Source organism: Equus przewalskii, chromosome 7 (genome assembly GCF_037783145.1).
Source record: "Equus przewalskii isolate Varuska chromosome 7, EquPr2, whole genome shotgun sequence".
In the NCBI taxonomy this organism is placed as follows: Eukaryota; Metazoa; Chordata; class Mammalia; order Perissodactyla; family Equidae; genus Equus; species Equus przewalskii.
The window spans coordinates 71,710,313-71,727,257 of NC_091837.1; positions in this window are offsets into that span (position 1 = coordinate 71,710,313).

Below are 16,945 nucleotides of genomic sequence, written 5' to 3' on the forward strand. Positions count from 1 at the left end.
CTATTTGCCCTCAGACTGTGTATAATCCAAAGAGCAGAAAAAGAGAGACAGCAGCATTTGCTGAGTTTACATTATGTACTTTTGCGACATTACACACATTCTCTGTTTTACTCTTCTAACTCTATTGGATGCCTATTATCTCTGACTAATAGGAAATGGAGACTCAAAGAGTTTAATCAATCTGTCCAGGGTCATGCAGGTAGGAAAGAGAAAAGTCCAGTTCATACCAAACCTGGGCTATGACCTAAGGAGGAGATAGAACCCAAGAGCTAGAAGAGTCAAGGGCAGAGGAAATAATGTGGGATTTGAGAATTTGGCCCCAAATCAAAATATTCTGACTTTAGCAATGTTGTGGAAGCTTCAAAGAGGATATTGGCAGAAAAACTGAGTAGATTTTCTTTAAATTGTCAAGACTAGAGTAAGTTCATGCCTGGAATATTGGATGCCCCTCTTATCACTAAATTTCCTAATAGACAAAGAGAACCTGTATCAGGGATCAGGAAAAAAGGCCAGCTAAGCAGTCTGGACACAGTCTCTTATAAATGAGCCAGCCACAGAATCATGTCCTTTCCAGTACCCACAGGCCTTCTCAGCACACAGAGGCTCGTAATAACTAACCATCCCATTGACTGTTTCCAGACCTAACTTACTAGTGAATTGGTTGATCTAGCTTATGTTGATTGCCTCAGAGTTTGAGGAATAAGCCTGAATGTGACTGACAGCCCAACAGCCCACTGGGATTGGGCCTGAAAAAGCCAGGGACTGGTGGATGGCAGCAACCATCATTTCACATTAAAGAAACACAGGTGCTCTGGTCAGAGTTAGATTATTGCACTAGATGGATTGGACTAATTTGTGGGGTAAGCATCTCAGGATGGTTGTGATGATGGTGGCGGTGGTTGCAATTGAATTGGTGGTTGTGGCAGGGGCGGTGGTGACATCTGGGAAGTATGTACGATAAATCTTGCCCAGTGTGATGTCTTTGATGCTCTTATAAAATCCCTGGAGGAAATTTCCTTAAATAATTGCACTAGAGTAACTCAGTATTTATGAGGTAGAAATCTATCTTCTCTGTGGATTTCAGAGCTACAGATGTGAAGCCACACTTCTTTCCAGGACAGTTATGAGTGACAAAATTCTGCTTTCCATAATAAATCAACTGAACAGATTGAAGATGCTTGTATTTTGCAAGCCAATCTGTATTTTCCAAACCAATTTTTGTACCGTAAAGGAGACACTGAAACTCTTTATTGCATTATATTTCCTAATTTTAGCTATATATGTGTATACAAATATAATATATATGTACATGCATATGTATTTATATTCATATTGATATATTCATATTTTGCAATCGGACTTCAACTTTACACACAGATTCTGGATTCTTGATCTAGGGTGCTGTTGAATTTGCATTTCAATTTGCCTATGAAACACTGCATAGTACTTAGTGCAGTATATGCATCTTCTAGGAGATCTTGTACCTATGTGACAGGCACGTGGAATTCTAAAGAGAAGAGTTCTAGTCTCCAACTTCTCCCCATTCTGGGAATTTAACAACAAAGTCCCATTGTCTATTTTGAGCTTGGAAGGGAATTGGGGATTATTGTAGTTTAGAGTTGAAGGATCCTGGCTCAAATCTTGGCTCTGCTGTTTATTAGCTGTGTAACTTTGGGTAAGAAATGCAACCACTTGGCTCGCTCTCTTCATCAGTAAGATGAGATTGATAATTCTTCCTCCTTAAGGTTGTTGAAGACTAAATATGTATAGATATTGCCTAGAATGGTATCTAACATGTAGCAAGTATTATAATAAAATGTCTGAACTGGAAAGAATTTTAGAGTTAATAATGTAGACCAAACTTTTCATTCTGTAGATAAAGTCTACAGCCCAGAGGGATGAAATAACTTACCCAGAGTTTTCACCTAAGTAGTGATAGAGTTGGAACTAGACTCCAGATAACTAGATTCCCATGAAATTCCAAGGAAAAGAAGTCAATGTTTATTGTTAGAGAACAGATGAATCATGAAATAATGCAAAGTGCAAGGCATTTCTCTTTGTTCCCTGAATCGGAAAACAGTTCTGTAGTATTAGCAAAGCTTCCAAAGTCAGACATCCTCTTTCGGATTTTGGAGTATATATTTGCTACTTGGTATCTGAGCTCTGTTTCCAGAATTTCCAGTTAGTAATAAACTTAGGAATTTTAGAAAGGCAGCTTGATTTTTTTCTGAAAACAAATTTATTGAGGTATAATTTACATATTAGAAAATGAACCTCGTTTAAGTGTACAATTCAATGATTTTTAGTAAATATCCTAAGTTGTGCTACTGTCACCCCATTCCAGTTTTAGAAAATTTTCATTAATCTGTGGTGCTGGTACCATCCCTTGCACGTGTTTATGGCTTACCTTCTCACTATCAGCCCCAGGCAGCCACTAATCTACTTTCTGTTTCTATAAATTTGCTTTTCTGGGTATTTCGTATCAATGAATTTATGTAACACATGGGCTTTTGTGTCTGGTTCTTGCATGTAGTGTAACGTTTTTGAGGTCCTCCATATTGTAGCATGTACAGTGTTTTGCTTCTCTATATTGCTGAATCTGTGTTGAACTCCAATATAGATTCTATTGATGTAACAGGGAATTGTGTAGGAGGGGATGCAAGAAATGGTTTTAACTTCTCTAAATTTGTCACCTGATAACCCACTTCTATAGAGTTGCCCCAAGAGCAGCTTCCCACAGGGAATTCACCAAGGTTGAGTCCTCTGGCCCTCTTCCCAGGCTGCGGGGAGGAAATGTTGACATCCTTGTCTCTGATGATTATGCCACTAAATGTTTGGAAAATTGCCCAAGTAGGAGGTGGCAACTCAGATTCCAGCAGGTTAATAACAGCCTTGAAGTACACATTAGTGAGAGGACAGTGATGCACCTGCCCTTGAATGTGGGAGTTTGGGGAAAGGCATGAATCCTCATGGGGAGGCCAAGAAATGGGTGGTGTAAGTGCCACAGCTGGGGGTGACCCTGGCAGGGGGCAGGTGTGTTTCCAGCTTTGCTGATTGTGAGAGCAAAGTAGCATTAGGTAGTGGTTCAGCATGAAGGTTTCGATGTCAGACAGAATTGGGTTGACCCTGTGACTTCGGGCAGATGATGAAAGCTCTTGGAGCCTTTGTGTTTTCATATGTGATGGAATATATATTCTATATCTCATAGAACTGTGCGAATTAAATAAGATGATGAAGACAAAATGCTTAGTAGGATTTTAACATCTAGAAAATATTAAGTAGACTTGAGCTCTCAATTTTTAACTTTGACACTAGAGAGTCTAACCTAGTGTTTTGTTTGCTCCCTAAGTGCCTTTAAACCAAAACTAATTATCTGGAATTGATAAAGCACTACATCTCTAAAATAATAAAAGTATTCAAGGTTAACAGATAGTTACACCTTAGAACAAGTAAACTAGTTTGATTTCTTTCTTCCCTTCCTTTTCCTTGCCTTTACTCATCCTTCCTCCTTTCCTCCCTCTTACTCTCTTCGTTCTTTCCTCATAATACAACTGAAATAATGTGATTCTAACAGCTAATATTTATGGTACTCACTCTAGATTAAAGTATTTTTCCTAAATTACCACATTTACTCCTCACAGCGGTTCTGCAGAGAGCTATCATTATTATTCCCATTTCAGTACTGGAGATAATGTGATCTGCCCAAAGTCACACTGCTCATAAATGGTGGATCCCACCTGCATTATTAGATATTGGGAATTAGATATTGTGTTAGTTTCTTAGGGCCACTGTAACAAATTATTACAAACTAGGTGGTTTAAGACAACAGAAATTTATTCGCTCATATTTCTTGGAGGCTAGAGGTCTGAAATCAAGGTGTTGGCAGGATTGATTCCTCCTAGAGGTTCTGAGGGAGAATCTATTTCATGTCTTTCTCCTAGCTTCTGGCAGTTGTTGGCAGTCCTTGGTGTTCCTTTGCTTGTAGCTGCATCACTTCAATCTCTGCCTCTGTCTTCACATGATGTTCTTTCCTGTGTTTGTGTCTGAGTCACCGTCTCCTTTCTCTTACAAAAACACCAATCATTAGATTTAGGGTCCACCATAGTCCAGCGTGGCCTATTCCTAATTAATTATATCTGCAAAGACTTTCTTTCCAAATAAGGACACATTCTGAATTTCCAGGTGAACATGAATTTTGAGGAGACACTTCAATCCCCTACAGATCTGGAAACATAATTCTCAGTCTAACATGAGAGACAGGCATTTAAATAATTATTGTTAATGTAAAGTTCCATCAGTATGTTAGAGAATGAGAATGGTAAGGAGGGGATTCTGGGCAGAGGCCATTGCTGGAGCAAAGGGTTGCTGTGTCCTGAACAGTTTTGGTTAAATAGTGACCTCCTTCAGGCCCAGCAGAGGAACTGACAGGGAAGATGCTTTTTGAGAAGTAGAAGACCTTACATATTCACCAAAGGAGTAGAAAATGGTAGAGCCACTGTGCGTTTTGGAAACTTTCAGTGACTTGCCTTATAAACCATTGAGGAATGACTTTTGATTTTGTTCATTTACTCAGGAGTTGGGTGGAGTCAGGAAGAAAGGAGGTTAAGTAAGCTCAGATGGGATACCCAGCGCAGCCAAAAGGAGAGGTGAGAGAGGAAGAGATGGGCAGGGCTGGGGAGCACAGGCTGCCCCCTGGAGATGCTAGGGTTTGTACTTGGCCTTTTTGAATGAGGACAAAATTTGACCTTCCAAAAGCGTAGTATCAGCTGTCTGATGGGCTGAAGGGCTTATGATAAAAGCCAAAACAGACATATTATATAATAGTAAAACTCTAACCATATATCATCTAAAGAAAGATGTTTGAAACTAATAGGCCAAGAATAATAAGTGTAGCATTTTACAGAATGACTTGGTAGTAAAACCTTAAAGAGCAAAAAGGGTGAGTTCACAGAGCGGGCAATGGAGAGTCAGATTTCTACTGCACTGTTGGATGGGAAACTCGGGGATTAACATGGATACAGGCAGCCTTACGGAGGAATGTGGTACTAGAACAATGCTTTAGGCCTGTGAGAAGAACACTAAAGGTTGAATGGATCCCAAGGAATCTGAGAGCAGGGACTGAATCTGCTGAGGTCGCTGCTGTATCCCCAGTGCAGGAAAGTATTGGAACTTAACAAGTACTCAGTGAAAGTTTTAAGCACAGGGATAGAGGGCAATTTAGAGGTTCCAGCACAGCCTGGGGAATGGAAAGAGCAGCATGGGTGAGTGTGCAGATGGCCCTCTACCACAGGTGGATTGAAAGATGCTACTCATCTGGGCCTAATTTCCTAATCAGCATGCTCAAATCGGCCAGGTGTGCTCTGAATAGGGCCTAGCCTGGCTCATCCTCGCTGGCCCTGGCACAGTTCCAGAACTGCTCCACTGGACTTGATCTTCGGGTATAGCCCTGTCTGCACTTGGTACTCTCAGATGCCAACTCTGCTTCTTGTTTTTCTGTCTACACGTGGCCTTTGGATTAGACTCACCATTTCATTCCCATCTGGAGCTTTGTTTCCCTCTACTCTGTTCCAGCCATGTACACCTGGAGTCTTGAACCGTGGGTACCACATCTGAGTAGTGTCTTACCTGGATATCACTGGACTCAGGAGTGGGACCTAGGCAGATATGGATTGGATAATAATGGGACATAAATACAGGCCCAAATACCCATAAAATAGATGAATAGACAAAGGAGCCTTTCTTAAGGAGTTTTGTTTTGGGAAAACTAGTTTGTGTGTTTGAACACAGAATTGATTTGTGGAGGTTTCTATACACTACTCTGTTTCATATTGAAATATAATGATGTATCAACAATCCCCAAAATGTAATCCCTGAAAGCACCACAGGGCTTGAGTTTTATGAAAAATATGACTGCTACATTGCAGTTCATTCTTTCATTCACTCAATGATCATTCCTTCAATAGCCATTATGTACAATGTGCTAGGCTCACACAGGTGAATATGGAGAAGAGGACACAGAATTTCTATCTTCCTCCCCACAGAATTCAATAGATTGTGGGGCCTCATAAACTGTGTACATTTAACTAAAACACAAGGCAGAAAAATGGAAGAAGGGGTTAAAGATCACCCCCGTTGGGGGATTCCAAAGCTTGAATCCAGCTGCATTGTGGCTTCCTGAGCCCATTGACCCAAAGGGTGACTGGGGCATGGAAGCAGTTTCTGTTGTCTAGAATTCTAGATCAAAGCCTGCCTTTGGCCTGGCCTAGGAGTCAGGTTCACAGTGGGAGTGCCTGCCTGCACCTCCAGACAACTGCTCTTTAAAATTGCCCAGATGATTGGCGGGAGCATGCGGTTAGCTGTTCTATAATTAACCCTGCTCACAGTTCCCCAAGTCATCCTGACAAGAGGCTTCATCAACCGCAGCTCCACAGGATACCCCCCTGCTCCACTCCCTTTCATTGCAGGAGGTCTTATTTATAAACTCTGATATATCCCTGAGGGAGACTTTTTTTCATCCAAAAGCAAGGAGGGAAAAGGGCCTTTTGCAGATTTTCAATCGCCGAAACCACAAAATGAGAATGGGAAGAGACTCATTAACCTGCATAATTTGTCCCCTGTGGCCCAGCTGGGGTGTTTTCTTCCAGTGCAGTTGTCCATTCTCTGCTTGCTGAGCCTCAAGAGGTCAAAGCCCAGAGCTCTCCCTGTCTCCAGTGTTTCCTCCTGCCCATTTACTTTTTCCTTTGGCCCTTTTAGCATTTAATTCATTTCCGCAGCACACGTAGAATGTCTGTTCTTTGCTAAGCCCTTAGGACACCGTGCCTGGTCTCAGATTGTTCACATCATTTGGCATGAAGCAGACATGTGTTTTTCTTTCCTTCTGGTACTACTGGTAGGTATTTGGAAGGAAATATTGCTTCCACTAACAAGCCTCCATCGCCCAAACTCCACAACACTCACACGGATTTTTATTATGGTATTTGCTTATCTATCTTTTTATCTTTTAATAAACAATAAATATGTAATAAAAACAAGCTTGGAGTTGAATAAATCTGAAGTAAGCCATAGACTCAATGTTTATTAGCTATGTGACCTCTTTGATCCTCATTTCCCTTAAGTATAAGATGATATGGCTGTTCTGAGGATTAATCTAAGGCAGCATAATGCAGCTGCAAGACAGGGGGTCAGGAAGTGTCTATCCCCCAGCCCTTCCTCTCTGTCCTCCTAGAGAGAGGGATGACATTTTTCCCACTTTATTTCCCTTTTAATGCCTTCATCTGAGCATTATACATGAAAAGTGTGGAGTAAAAAAGTCCTTAATGATTAAAACAAGTGAGTAAGTTGATGAATGAATGAATGAAAGTCTATTGCCCCTTTTCAGAGGCAGGGCAAAAGGAGGAGTGTAGTCAGGCTTGGGGACAGGGGTAGAAAGCAGAGCTAAACAAGGGCTGTTCACTGTGGAGTCTTGAAGGACCCACTGCACATAAGCTTGAAGGATAACAAACCCAGGAGAAAGCTCTAGATCTGGAAGGGTGAGTTAGTGCTGCCCATCTGGCTACAGAGCCTTCTTGGAGTGAAGAAGGCAATTTGTGTGACCTTAGGCCCTTGTATAGGGATCCAGCTACTCTGTGAATGCCTAGCCCTTTCTACTGGTAAGCCTCACCATTCCTTGCTCACACCAATCCCTTTTCCAGTCTTAAACTCAGACGAGAGACACCAGCCCTGGGTCCTGCACTTAAGAGAGATCTGCGAATTACAAACATACAAAATTATAAAAATTTGGAAGATGCTTCATTACATCTGTCATTCAAGATCCAGCATGATTTGTAATTCAAAACATCCATTCTTTGACTATCACTGTTCACGCCCTTTCTCCACATCTCTTGCACCATATCTTCAAAACAAAAGGTGACTACTAAGGATTATTTGAAGATTTCTTGGTCACGATGTGGCTGAAGTCAGATTCTGTTTTGGCATGAAGGAAGGATTTGAGCAGAGGTGCTTAGGTAAGAGAAAAGACTAATTAATTTATCAAATCCTTCCTCTCAGACAGCATGAATGCAGTAAATTCTTGCATAATGAGCCATCATTACCCAGGAGTATGAAGTGTCCGTTTTCTTACTTCTCTTTACGTTCTAATCTGTAGACCAGAAGCACTGAAGGATTAATGCAATATCTTTGACAGTTACACATGATGGGAAAAGAACATTTTGCAATATTGAACAATTTGTATTTTAAAGTTGTTTTAAAGTAGGTTTGGATATAATGTGCACGAAGCGTGATACTGATTCTTTACATTACTCTATGAGCTTCAATATTGCTTTAAATGGTAGGGAAAATCATGACATAAGTCATAGTGAAATGTATGTTGAAATGAAAATATTATTGCCTATGATTTATCCCTGTGACCAATACAATATTTAAACATGGCACGTATGATTCATCATTCATTTCTGAATCTAAGCGTTGCTTTGAAATTGGCAATTCCAGTTACTAGCACAAAAGCAGAGTTAGTACTTGCATGACGCTGAGAATGTCTCCTTAAATTTTGTACCCTAGGTGCCTTACCTCATCCTAGTCCTAGCCCTGCAGTAAATGACCAGCTAGTAAATATTTTCCGCTTTGTAGGCCATACAGTCCTGTTGCAACTATTCAATTCTCCCAATGTAGTTGGCAATGAAGGCACCCATAGACAATATACAAATGAATGGATGAAACTGTGTTCCAATAAAATTTTATTTACAAAAACAGGCAACCGGTCTGATTTGGCCCATGGGACAGTTTTCCGATCTGTGGTTTAAACAACAAAATTTCTTTTTCATGCCACCTATCCATTTTGGGTCACTATGGTTTCTTCCCCACATTTCTTTCCAAAACCCAGGTGGATGGAGATGTGATCATCTTGTAAATTGTTTGTTGGTCTGTCAAAGGGAAGGAAAGGGCTTTCCATTCTCCTTAGCAATTATATGCTTAGAGCTGGAAGGGACACACATTATTTCAGCTCACAATTCATTGACTAGAATTAGTCATAGATCCCCACCCTACCACAAAGGGGCCATAAGAGCTATGATAAAGGTTCAAATTAGGCATCATGAGATTATAGAGGAGAGAGGGTTAAAACCTAATTAGTGAGTTTAAGAAAAAAGCACAAAAGTTACATTTGTTCTGGGCTTCCAAGCATGGGTATTTCACAAATTTACTTTGAAATCAATATAGATAATGGAATTTATTTGGTATATGTGTTTCAATTAGAGTCAAGATGGTGTGTGTTTGTGTGTGTGTATATATATACACCATATTTACTCTAATATATGTATTTATATACATATGTATATGTTTTTCCAAGTTTTTATTTGCAAACTATCTATGTCTTTATATCTTAAGTTGTTTTCTTGTAGACGGCATAGAGTTGAGTGCTGTATTTTTATTCATTTTGAAAATCTGTCTTAATGATGTTTCAACATTTAAAGTTCTTGGCGTGAATGATACATCTTCTTACTAGTTGTTTTCTGTTTGTTCCATCTGCTTTATTTTGTTTCCCTTTTCTTTTTTCCTACCTGCTTTTAGGTTATTTTTTATGATTCTCTTTTATCTTTGATATTAGCCTATTATTTACACCCATTTCAAACATTTAGTGGTTTCCCTGGGGTGTATAGCACGTCTTTAATTATTTACAGCATATCTTCAAATAATATTATACCACTTTACATGCAGTGTAATAACCATAAATTATTTTACTTCCAATTAACCACTTTCTTAATTTTTGCTATTCTTGCATATATTTAATTTTTACATATTCTGTATACCCAAAATACACTGCTATTTTTTTTGCCTTAATTGTCTTTTGGAATGATTAAAAATAAGAGATCTTTTATACTTACGTACTTTGGAAATATTTACAATGATTTTATTTTTTATAGATCCCTGTCTCTGCAGTGTAGGTCTCCTGGTAATTAATTCTTTAAAATTTTGTTTTTCTAAAAAAAAATTCATTCATTTTTGAAACATATTTTTTGTGAGTTTGGAATTCTTTCAGCACCTTAAAGAAGTCACACCATTGTCTTATAGCTTTCATAGATTTTGACAAGTAGTATGCTATATTTCTTGTATATATTTCTTCTTTCGTGTTTATAATTCCTCTGGCTACCTTCAAAGTTTTCCTTTTATCTTTGGTTTTTAGTAGTCAAATGTGAAGCATTTTAAGTTTTGTTCACTTTTTTATTTTGATATTTATCTGGCTTATGGTTCTCTGAGATTCTAGAAAATGTTGACCTACAATTCATTCAAATATTTTTTCTTCATTTTCTTTCTCTTCTTCTCTTGGAATTCCAGTGACATGTGTTTGGTATTGCCCCTCAGCACTTAGATCGAGTATGTCCATTTCCCCCACATGCTGTTTTCTCTTTCTCTTTCAGGTTGTAGTTTCTACTGACCTATCTTCAAGTTCACTGAATCTTTCCTTGGTTCTGTTGAGTCTGCTGTTGTGCCTATGGTAATGCTTGTTATCGTGTTTTTTATGCCTAGCATTTTCATTTTTCTGATTTTACAGTTTCCATCTCTGTTAAAATTTCCTACTTGTGCATGTTATCTAACTTTTCCACTAACATATTAATAATATTTAATTAATAATTATTTTAAATTCTATGTCTAATAGTTCCAACATCTGGAACATCATTTGTGAGTCTGACTCTTTTGATTTTCTGTCTCTTGATAGTGGACTGGTTGTACTTGCTTTGGGGTATCTTGTCATTTTTGACCAAATGCTAGATATTTTGTGTACAACAGCAGAGGATTGAGGTATGACTATATATGCCTTCTACTGGGCAAATCTCTTCTTCTGATAGTCTGCTAGTCAAGATATTGACTAAAGTTAGTCAGTAGTTGAGCTGGATTTAGATTTTGTTGTTGTTATGCTCACCTCCAATGCACCACTGACTCCAAATGTGTCAATTCTTACTTTGTACTTAATGTAGAGTCTGATTTGCTGGAGGTTTTTCCTCAATGTTAACGATTGACTCTCAAATTTAGGCCTCTTCTATACTCTTCTTTCTCATAGAAGATCTCTCTCTATGCTTCTCACCTTCTTCTGGCAGTAGATTGCTGTTAGTTGTTACTTTGTACTTGCTAGCCTTGTAGTCAGGGTTGGGGGTCATCCTGGTTCAGCTTCAGCCTCAATCAAGTCCTGTGTGTCTGGGTCTCAAGAGTAGGCCTTTCTCAGTGATCCTGCCTCTCCCCAAGAAATAGGAGACCAATGGTCTGAACCTAGGATGGTTTGTTACCTGTCTCCCATTCTTTCTTCTATTTTTTACCTAATGTTGAAAATGGCCTTCAACTGTGTCCTGGGGCCACAGTGTTTCATACCCTTTCCCCAGCAGCTTAAAGCTTTTATTTCTGATGGGAAAAGGGTACAAGCAGGGCTTTTCTGCCCTTCCTACAGCACTGATTGTTCTCCTCCCTGAGGTTCACACTGATAACTAAGATTTTCTCTAGTTTCCTGTCTTACTTTCAATCTTCTTCATGACTCCAAATGGAGGTCTGTGAATAAAAGCCCGTGAGTGGGTAACACTTTGCATGACACACAACTCACTTTGTGTTTGCAGCTCCACCAAACCAGAGTTTCCATACCCTTACACTATTCTAAATTTAGCATCTAGCAGTTCATTAAAAATTTTAGCCAAATTCTTTGTATTCACTTGTATGGTGGCCCCATCTTCCTTATATGCTCTGCCAAAGATAAACCAGTGCCTGACTTTCCAAGTATTCAGGCTAATTGGTTGCCCTATAACCCAAGGTCTTTGAAAGTCTCAAGAAAATTTATGATTTTATAGATGAAATGTCTGTTTCTTTTTTATGATGGGGATAATGGTTTTCCTAATTTATAGATTCTAGCCAGAAGTCAGAAGTCTCTACTGTTGTTTTGGGAATGATGTGTACTTTCTATGAGGATTGTGTTCTGCTTTCCATGCTTTGGAGCAGATCAGTTGTGAAAGAGATCATTTTTTAGGGCTTCACCACAAAATCTAGTTTATATCAAGAAATTGAGCTATAATTATAGCGTGAATTTATATAAAATTACTTTGTCAAATTATGTATAAGCACATTTTATTGAGGACTCTTACATGGTTAAAACAAAAACCTCTCTCTTAGATGTCTAAAGACTTAGCTCATGATCCTGTCTCTGTCTCTTTCTAGCTTAGTGACCTTTGAGCAAGTCACTGGACCTCTTTGGTTCTCAACTTCCTCTCTCTAAAATGAGGATGTTGAGCTAGTGATTTCTGTGGTCCCCAATCTACTTTAAAGTCAATGATGCTGTATTAATCTTCTTTTAGCCATGTAATTGTAGTACAGGTATTATTATTCTCATTTAACAGTGAAGCAATTCAAAAAGAAGCCAATATAATGTACTTCAGCATTGAATTCTAAGTACAGCAGAGTACTGCATTGTGGAGCGTGAACTTGTTCTTGAAAGAGAGTGGATTTAGAGCAAAACAAGGAGTAGGTGGTATATTTTCAGCATAAGAATTCTAATTCAAAGTTGGGTGGTTTCTGTCTCTTGCAGAAGGACTAATTCAACTATTCTTAAATATGGTGGATGTCACATGTTATTGAGTGTGTAACTGAAGTTATTGTGATAATGTGTGTGTGTGTGTGTGTGAGTGAAATAGAAAAAGAGGAAGAGATGGGGGCTATTAAAGAATTGTGGATTGGGTGCATCTGAGCACCTAAAGAGTTGGAATAAGATATGAGCCTCTTGACTTGAACAAAAGTGTCATTTTACTAGGTCATGCTCCCTGTGTGGAGTTGTTACTCTCACTCCTGAGTTATCTTAAAGAATCAGAGCCTTCTGGTTCAGGGATTTTTTAAATGTTAGAGTACTTGTTCCCTAAAGCCATATTTATTGTCGGGCAGGAAATTCAGCACAAAACCCAACTCCTTTGATTGGAATCATGTTTCAAAGAATATAGGCCTTGGAAATATCGTCCCTTCTTTTATCCAATGAGTTTGAATAAGAGAGGTCATCTCATTAGTTACATAGAAAGTGTGTGTGAGTATGAGTAAGTGTGTGTAGTGTAAGAGCCATGATATTGATTCTGCATGAAAATTCATTCCCACATTCCTCACAGCCTATTCAGAATTTATCCATCCTTCAAGATATAATTCAAATCTTACCCATTACGAGAAAGCTTCCTTGGCCAATTTGAGTCTCATTTCTGAACTCCTGTAATACTTATATTTTACCCAAGTGGTTTAATTTGATAGATTAGTAGCAATTGACTTAAGGAATTTTTCATATTTCTGCCTTTTACATCTTCAGCAAATTGAATGTTAGGAACATAATAAGAACTCAGTAAATATATTATTTTAAACTTACTTTTGAGATTTTTAACCTTCTTGAAGAACAATATCTTCTTTATTTCATTTTAAAATAAATGTTTATTGACCAATGACTATGTTCTAAGCATTTTTCTAGACAATGGGGAACTAAATGAAATAGGCAAATTCCTGTCCTCAAGAAACTGAAGACACATGATAGACAAACAGAAACACTCAAATGGTGATATATTCTAGGAAGAAAAATAAAACAAGGTGAGGGATCTAGACAGTGACTGGAGAGGGGTGTGTCTTATTATATCCAAGGAAGGCTTCTCTGAATAAGTGACATTTGAACAGAGAGTTGATGAAAATAAAGGAGCAAGCCATGAAGATCTCTTGGAGATAGTCCCTATGGTAATATTGTACAATTGCACATATAATATATGATAAAATATTGCATTATATTGAATTCATGAGTACTAATGGCTTAGAAAAGGTCAAGGTTTATTGTGTTATCTCTGTTTGCTCTTGATTAAGGATTTGAAATAATTTGTGGTGAAGAAACCCACTTTTCCTCTTTCCAGAAACCAAAGACAATAGATGTGGAGAATTTGTTTCTTAGGAGGCTGATCTTATTAATAGAACTCCCAGTGAGGCAAGCCTTTCTTTCAGAATGGGCTTACCTCAGAGGTAAAAAGATAGCTCCTGCTACACTGAATTCAAATGGAAAAAGCAGTAGAATGAAAGCAAAGGGCTCCGTCCTGAATAGATAGTATATGAGGTGGGGAGAGTCATGGTGGAAAATAAAGTAAGCAGAAGAGTTTCTTTAAAGTGAAAAATCAAGAAAACAGAAAGACTCAGAGATGGTGGGCTCAAAGGCGTGACAGCTAATTTGTCAGGAAAACAAGGATTCAAGGTTATGGGAGTTCTTATAGGTAAAAGCAGTTGAAGAGAACTGATCAGTGGGGTGGGGACAATAAAATCAAAAGCATAGCCAGACCTAGCTCTTCTTGGCCCATGACTGTCAATTGATGTCCCAATTCCCCAAGTGAGGAGGGATTCTGCTTAGTTTAACTGCAGATACGGTAATACAAGTCCTTTTACTTGTGAACATTTTATTTATGTTTATATTATATTAATTGGCATTTGATTAAGAAAATGGAGAGAGGCTTGTTTAACAGTTAAAAGCACTGACTCAGTCAGACTGCCTGAGTTAGAAGCCTGCCTCTGCCCCTATCTACTTACGTGATCTTGGCAAGTTACTCCATGTCTCTGTGCCTCAGTTTCCCCATCTGTAAAATAGGATTGTGATAGTACATATCTCCTAGGGCTGTAATGAGGATTAAATTAATTAAAATAGCTAAAGCATTTAGATAATATTGGCATTAATTGTATTAATCCCTTTTGATTATGTTCCAACTTAGGAAGCTTAACTTAATATCAGTTAGCATGATACCTAAGTATGTAGGGACCGTGCTATCCTTGTTCACTACTTTGACATCCAGGCTGAGAATGACAACTTGCTTGAATCTATTTGTATGTAATGACTGGATACAAAGGGAACTGAGGTATAACCATCTTTTTTTAACTTAAGGGGGGATGAGTACAATTTCACAGTTACAATTGCACCATTAATCACTAAAATATGTCAGCAGTCTCAGGCTACCTGAAAGTTGGAGTGATAAAGGTGTTACTAAAAATAATACAAGCTCTATCAGGAGAAGTGCTGTCTACCCTGATCGCTGATGTAGCTCAGGCCCTAGTGCAGTGTCAGGTCCAGTGTAGAAGCTCGGCACAGATTTGTTAAAAGAAGGACTACATGTGCATTTTCACCAGTACAACGAAACTTAGAAATCCACGAATCACCTTTATCAGAAGCTCTATGTGGCCACATTGATGTCAGATTGTAAATAAGGCGGAACCAGTCACATTTAGATCAGAAAAGCTATAATGCCCAAGTACTATCACCAGGCTTTGATCATTAACCTTATTCACCACGCTTGGATTGTTATAATTAAATGGATGTTTTTAAAAAAGTAAACTGCCCCTCAAATACAAGAATTGGTCCACTGATGGATTATTTAAACAAATGTGTTTTGGGTAGTGAAGGATGTTTCCTAATCTAGATCTCAGACAGCTGGAATTTAAACACTATGGGAACATGGGCATGAGGGCACAGACTTCCAGAGGAGCCATTTGAAAGGGTGTAAATGAGAACACTCCTTTGGATGCGCAATCTCGGGAATGTTTGGTAGGAGGTCAGTCATGTTATCATTATGCCTCACACTGCATCTCTGAGAAGAGCAAATGAACAGAGGTGTGAAATTAGAGTTGAATGAATGAATCACTGCAAAGCTCTGAAAAACTCTGGGGTGCTTAAGAATATTGGTGAATTGAACTTTTTTCGGTGTGTACATTTTCCAGCTGAAATTCTTTTAAAGTTCATCCTATGCATCATTTGAGAATGAAGAATTTTATTTGCAGTTCACTTTCCTGTTTCATGATTTAAGTGATTTATGAATGAAGGCTCTGTGTTCAGTCATATTGGCCCTTGGCAGGTTGCTGGTCTGATCTATTCTCAGGAATTAGATGATCAATTCAATTTTGTAGATCTGATGACCAGATTGATTAGACAGGAAATGATCGGGCCGAATAGAAATTATCATTTGGCATCAACCAATACGACAATTTAAAAATGGAACTGACCTCAAAATGTTTAACACAGTGCCCAGTATGGACAAGAATAAAGTGGTTATTATCTACAGCAGTGGGTCTCAAACTCTGGGTGCATCATGCTCACCTGGGAGTCTCGTTAAAGCGCATCGCTGGGTCTAGTCTCAGGGTGTCCAACTCAGTAGATCCGGAGAGGGCTGGAGAATTTGCGTCTCTAACAAGTTCCCCGGTGACGCTGATGTTGCTGGTTTAGAGATCACACTTGGAGGAGGACTGCGCTAAAAAAAAATAAGTAAGCTATATGTTAGTTGAATTTAACATATGAAGCAGATGTAGGTTATAACAATTACTTTCAGGTAAGAGAGATTAGAACTGGGGTTATATTTAAATATAGACTGAAGAGTTTGGAATAGGTAATATTCACACCCCAATATCTTGGATATCAGGTGGCAAAATTTTTCAGTTATTATACCCCAAACTCTTGTTACATAACCAGAAATTTCTGTTAACTGAACGGAGAGTATATTTCAAATGTGGTCTTCTGGACAATGCAAGTTACTGGTAAAGAAGAGTTTACTTTTAATGAAATAAATGGGCAATAATAAGTATAAGGAATGAAATCATGCTTAAAGCATGATAAAGTACTTGTGCACACAACCCTGTCCTGTGCATGGAGAGGATTTGAAAGATTTATAGGTCTGATTGTCTAGAAGCCCACAATCTTGTGAAAGGAACATGTTCCAAACATATGGAGTGAATGGCAACACTAAGAAGCAAGGCATTGTTGGGACCCTATCAGATGGTACTGAGAATCTATTTTACAGAAGACAAAGGGAAGCGGATACTGGGGACAGACTCAAGTAGCCAGGCTGGGTGGAGGAAATGATACTGGCTTTCACTCAGTAGCATTCACCAGTAATGACAAATAAACCAAGAATTGAGGAGACTCTACCTGCACAAT